Raw genomic sequence first — 6,432 nt, 5'->3', positions numbered from 1 at the left:
GTCTCGAGGCAATGTTTTGCTCATGTCTAACAAAAGGGGTAGGTGTCCTGGAAGGACTAAGCAAACCTCACTGTTCATTCTTCCCTAAAATACACGACTCGCCTATCTGTTATTGATCAATCCACTTGTCTGGGCTACGGCCAAGAAATGTGGTTTATGTCAGGTCTCAGAGAGCCTGGCCTGCTGGGGGGTGCCTGCGATCAGCCTCCCTCCGATCAAACTGTCTGCTCTTGGGAGAGCAGATCCCAAAATAAGGCCACACAGCACCGGAATGTGGCAGGAGAAGGGAGCCGGGATCCCTTTTCAGTGCATGTCATGGGGAAGGGCGAGGGAAGGAGAGAAAACCCTCCTGTTGCAGCCTGCTGCTTTCCCATCCGCACACGGCAGTCAGGCGTGCTAATCTATTTGTTTTCACAACACAGCGGTAAAAAATTGTACTGATTTAGTGCTCTCAAGTTAAACTTTAGATGTAATTAGTTGTGTGGTAAAAAGTAATGTTGTCACGTGCTAATGCCTCTCCAGCTCGGGCTCGTGGCAAGCTATGCCGTGCTGAAAAAGCACTTCTGGATAGCTCTGAGAGCAGAGAGCATTTATTTCACTTCTGTGTTTGTCTTACAATGAGAGTAGCTCAATAGCTACTTTCAAAAGGACAGCAAATTTATTGTGCTGCATAGCACAGACACGAGTGCATTGCAAACCTATGGAAATCTTTGAGCTATAACCCTGTTTTTTCTGCTTTGCAGGAGGATGTTAGCCTGCTACTTACTATGCTAATTTACTGTAATTTCAGTTCAAACCCATTGCTTGGGTCAGATCATGATTTCCTTGCTATAAAGCCAGAAAACGTTCCTTGCCCTGCCTGAGCACCGTTCGTATATTTACTTGCATGAGATCCCTCTATGCCATGTAGAGTCTGCCTTTTCTCCATCTAATGTAGCATTTGAAGGAATTACAATAGTTGTAAGAAGGGTTATGTGCTTGGGGACCCCTGCAAAGCTGAAGTTCTCCAGGGAATGCCTTCCTGGCGCGTTAGCCTGTGGTAAGGAAAGGGCAGCTGCTGCAGGCATGGCAGCCTGGAAAACGCCGGTGTCCTGGGGAATGCCACAAGCTTCCCTTCAAAGGCTCATCTGGTGTTACAGATCCTCCCCTTTCCTGGTATAATACAGCTTCATTCTGCCCAAGATCACGATGGCTTTTCACTGTCAAGCAACTTTGAAAGGAAAGGCACAAAATGCAGCAGCTGGCAGCTTCCCTGCTCTGCCAGCCAGGCCCAGAGAGGCTGGCGTGTAAAAGCAGGGCTTGTCTTGCTTGGGAGCAAATGCTCTACTCTTCTCCAGCCCTTCCTCCTTGCTGATCTTTTTCGACTCACGTAGGGCAAAATTTCTGCTCCTTTGCCAGACACACATACACACACACACACACACACACAAAAAAAAAAAACCCCAAACTTTTGCTCTTGGCAAACAACAACAACAATATTCTTGCCTTGGAAAGTCTGAGTTACAAATGGAGACAGATTTCCACCCCTGTCCTTCCCATCTGCAATCAAATGTGCAGAATCCCTCCCAGATCAAACTTGAAAAGCTTAAGTGAAGCTCGCATCCTTTCATCCCTGCAGGACTGCAGAGAGACAGAGCCTGTTAGATTAGCAAACACTGACCTCTCACATAGCTCTGGATGTAGGATTAATATCTACTGAAGGGACAGCTGTATAACCCTCACACATATACACCAATGATACATTAGGGCTGCCACTCTATCAAGTGGGAGAAGTTTGCGGGAAGATGTGCTTTCCACCAGGGAACAAAACGGGTGCGAACTAGTAAAGCCATTTGTGCTCTGCTGGGACACATTCTTAAAAACTCGGTTCTTGTTTGTGGGATTCAGAGTGCAGCTTAGCCCAGGTCTGTATGCTTTGCCACGAGCTTCTGCTGGATAGAGACCACACACACAACTTCCAGCTGTGACCCCAGGATCAGTACATCTTTGGGCAAAAGACTTATCTTCCCATGCCAATGCTGGATTTGCACATAGCAGAACGTTACTTAGACTCTGCCCACATAAAGTTTAGACTCCCCATAGGACTCTTACTGGCTATACGGTATTAGCAGTTCTATTCCCACATAGATCATTTGGAAGAGATCTGTTTGTCTCCAGGATTTTCCATCTCTCCCTTTATCTAAAGAAGAAATAGGGGTGAATATTATGTTTGTCAAACTCCCTTTCCATTAAAACAGGAAAACCTTATGCTCTGAAAACAGAGGCCCATTGTTTCCTAGGGTTCCCTGGACAAGATACAAACACCGGGTTTAACTCTGGTTACACCCTATTTTCACGTTAGTCAAGTTGTTTTCATAACACATGACTTCCACAGATGTAACAGCAGATTCAGGGCATTTCTGAAAACATACTTATTTTAGTTATGCAGATGAAAATAAATGCTTATTGCTTAATCCTGCATATTAACCTTAATGGCTTCTTGAAGTTAGATCCATTAGATCCATACAAATATGGTTGTCCAATACTGAATTTCCAGCCCTTGATGCTAAGAGAAATGACAGTGCTGTGGGCTCTCAAGCCTGCCATAGACAAAGAGGGGTATGTAGCTCAGAACAAACTCCACCAAAGCCTGCACACCCAGCAAGCAGCCCTTTAGGGAATAACTACCCTGCAGCATGGTCCCTAGCGGATTCACGCCTCCTGCCACAGTTTGGTGCCTGAGCTATTCCCTTCTCATCCATGTGGAGGAAAAGGTAATAGAGGTGATGAGATAAAACCTTTATTATCCAAGAGTGCTGCAGATGCTTACACTTGGAATATGGGAATCCTTTCTCCTTCCTAAAGGGACCCACAGACAGACATCTCTCCATGCTGTTTAGCCCAAACAAAACAAAACACAATTACAGAAAATATTAAGCCCTGATTAATTGTCTCTCTGGATCACATCAATAGTAACTGCCGATGGCTGGAGAGAAAGGTCTTGTGGACAACATATTGTTCGGCTGGTGCAAGTCATATATTCTTTTTTTTTTTTTTTTTTTTTTCCTGCTGAAACTCCATAGACTGACTCCAGACAACTTGGCCAGGGAGCATGAGAAAGCACACTGGAGCTTAACTGTTAAGAGCTTCCTTTAAGGGGACAATATGGAGTGGACGATGAATATTCAAATCCCTTTGGGCAGAGGAAAAGTTGACCTTACATCAGGTTCCAATTTGCAACAACCAAACCAAATGCTCATCAATACTTAAAAATGTGGTAATCGCAAATGGAGGCAGATGGCAGAATCCCAAATCCGTGAATCCTAGACCAGAATAAACATGAAATCTCAGCAACTGAGCTAAACATTGCTAAGACCTGCACACACATTGGCAGTGCTACAAGGCCAGGCACTCTAGAGGCTCATCCAAAAGCACAAATACTGCTCAGTGTAGCGGTGAGCTCCTTCCCATATTGGAAGCTAGAGATGCTACTTACCTGACCCAGAAGTTCATACAGAGCTGCCTGATTCCAGAAAACTGAGGTTGAATGTTAGATACAGCAGACGGGGCTGCAACATAGGCAGTAGGGCAGTGACAGCGTACTGTGACCTGATCAAGCTGTTCACGGGTCAAAAATTATCCAACAGAACCATTTCCAGAGACAATGCTGATTTGTCAGAAAAATGGTGCAGAAGTATAGCCGATTTTTCTTTTTTTTTTTTTATTAAAATGGGGAAGCATCAAAACATTGTGTAACAGCAACCTCAAAATATTTTTCATTACTTCTAGTTCATATAAAGACAAGAATCAAGACTAAGGTGCAAGAACCTGTTTTAAAAATGAAATTTTCATTACAGTTAAAACAATGTATTTTGAGTACATTTAATAACAATTCCCTGTCATTTTCTGAGAGCCTTATTTTATATTTTATTATATTTTTTATTATATTTTTATATTTTTATATTATATTTATATTTTATTATATTTTTCCAGTCTGAAATTTGGAAATCTGCTTTTAGTTGCTAGAGGCCCAATATCTCAGAGTTCTGGATGATTCAAGTACTGTCTTTTGTTGGCCCTAATCAGAACAAACAAAACATATAAAAAGAGAGACAAAGCCACCCTTTCTGACAGGTACAACGGGGAATAGTGTCTTGACAACCATGGATCTATCTCTTTATAGAATCATAGAATCATAGAATGCTTAAGGTTGGAAGGGACCTCTAGAGGTCATCTAGTCCAACCCCCCCCTGCACACACAGGGTCACCTAGAGCAGGGGTCCTCAAGCTTTTTAAACAGGGGGCCGGTTCACTGTCCCTCAGACACTGTCGGGGGCCAGACTACAGTTTGGAAAAAAATGAACGAATTCCTATGCACACTGCACATATTTTATTTGTAGTAGTGCACAAAAAACAGGAAAAAGAATGCAATATTTAAAATGAAGAACAATTGTAATCAACAAAAACAAATAATATTTCAATGTGAACTATGGGCCTGCTTTTGGCTAATGAGATGGTCAATGTTAGGTTCCATATTTGTCACTGCTAGTCGTAGCAAGTGATGCCAGCGTTCATCAGTTAGTCTGGATCCGATTGGAGATTTCAGATGTTTCATTCGGGAAAAAGTCTGCTCACAGACATAGGTGCTGCCAAAGATGGTTGCAATTCGGAGTGCATGGTTCCTGAGATTATGATATGTCTCTGAGGGGAGAGATGCATAGAAATTAGTAAGGCTGCTTGATTTGAATGCATCTTTCAGCGAGTCGCAAGTCTGTAGTTCGGCCAGTTCCATTTGGTAAATCGGATCAACAGTTTCAATGTCAACAGAAAATGGGTACCGGAAAAGCTGTATGTCCTGTTCATGGAGACGAAGCTCTTTAAATCTAATTTGAAACTCCTTTTGCAACATTTCTAGTACATCCATACATGTTTTGTTTGGGAATGCAACTGCTGTTTTTTCTGCAGACAGGTTTTGAGTTGTGGGGAGATGGCAGAAGTTTTCCTCCTTTACTTGGTTAATGAGCAGGTCTAATTTGACTTGAAATGCTTTCACACGTGAATACATATCACAGATGAGCTTCCCCTTTCCTTGAAGTTGGACATTGAAATTGTTGAGTAGCTCTGTTACATCTGTCAGAAACGCAAGGTGCCATTTCCATTCTGCATCTTTGAGCTGTGGTACTTCTTTGTTTTTAGAAAGCATAAAATCATAAACCTGTGGAAGTAAGTCATAAAATCATTTCAAAACTCTCCCTCGACTCAGCCAACGGACTTCTGTGTGGTACAGAATATCTTCATAGGCAACATTTAGCTCAGACAGAAATTCCTGAAACTGTCTGTGGTTTAGTGCATGAGCTCTAATGAAGTTAACACAAGAAACTACAATTTTCATGACAGAGTCCAGCTTCAGTGATTTACAACACAGTGCTTGTTGGTGGAGGATGCAGCGTATGGCTATTGGATGTGAATGGTTGCGTTTGTCCATCTCTTTGTTAATGCGTGCAACCACTCCTTTCATGGACCCCACCATGCTAGGAGCACCATCAGTTGTCACACTGAATAGTTTACCCCAGCCCAGCTCCAAATCATTCATAGTTTGGCAAACTTTCTCATAGATATCCTCTCCTGTAGTTGTTCCTTTGATGCTTTTCAGTGCAGCAAGCGCCTCTGTGACTTCGAAAGAATCATTTGTCCCACGAATGAAAATTAGAAGTTGTGCAGAATCACGAACATCATTGCTTTCGTCGAGTGCCAATGAGAAATAGCAAAGTTTTTTTTGAGGAGTTTTGCAACTGCAGATTCAAATTTTCCCCCATTTTTCAATCCTTCGTGTCATTGTAGGCCCTGAAAAACTCACTGTACTAAATAAATCCGCCTTCTCTGGACACATCTCTTTGGCAACAGAAAGAAGGCATTCTTTAACAAATTCTCCCTCTATGAATGCTCTGCAAGGGGGCGCTATGAGCTTGGCAACTTGATAGCTTGCTCGAACTGATGATATATTGAGCTGCTTTTGCTTCACAGAAGTATTTTGCCAAGTTGTCAATCCATGTTTCAGTCTTAATATTTTATCTTTTCTCACTTGTCCGACCAAAGCATCATATTTATCTTTATGTTGAGTTTCGTAGTGTCAACGCAAATTGTATTCCTTGAACACAGACATTGAATTCTGGCATATCAGACAAACAGCTCTTTCTTTGTACTCCGTGAAAAAATAATCAGAAGTCCACTTTTCTTGGAATACCCTGCACTCGGAGTCCCCAGCCTATACTGGTGTCTGGGGTTATTCCTACCCAGGTGCAGGACCTTGCACTTGGCCTTGCTGAATTGCATGAGGTTTTTCACCGCCCAGTTGTCCAATCTGTTCAGGTCCCTTTGGATGGCAGCGCAGCCCTCTGGGGTATCGGCTACTCCTCCCAGTTTCGTGTCATCAGCAAACTTGCTGAGGGAGCA

Source organism: Tinamus guttatus, unplaced genomic scaffold, assembly GCF_059628265.1.
Source record: "Tinamus guttatus ecotype Peru unplaced genomic scaffold, ASM5962826v1 Tinamus_guttatus_pri_ptg000583l, whole genome shotgun sequence".
In the NCBI taxonomy this organism is placed as follows: Eukaryota; Metazoa; Chordata; class Aves; order Tinamiformes; family Tinamidae; genus Tinamus; species Tinamus guttatus.
Note: the sequence above shows the minus strand (reverse complement) of the source record.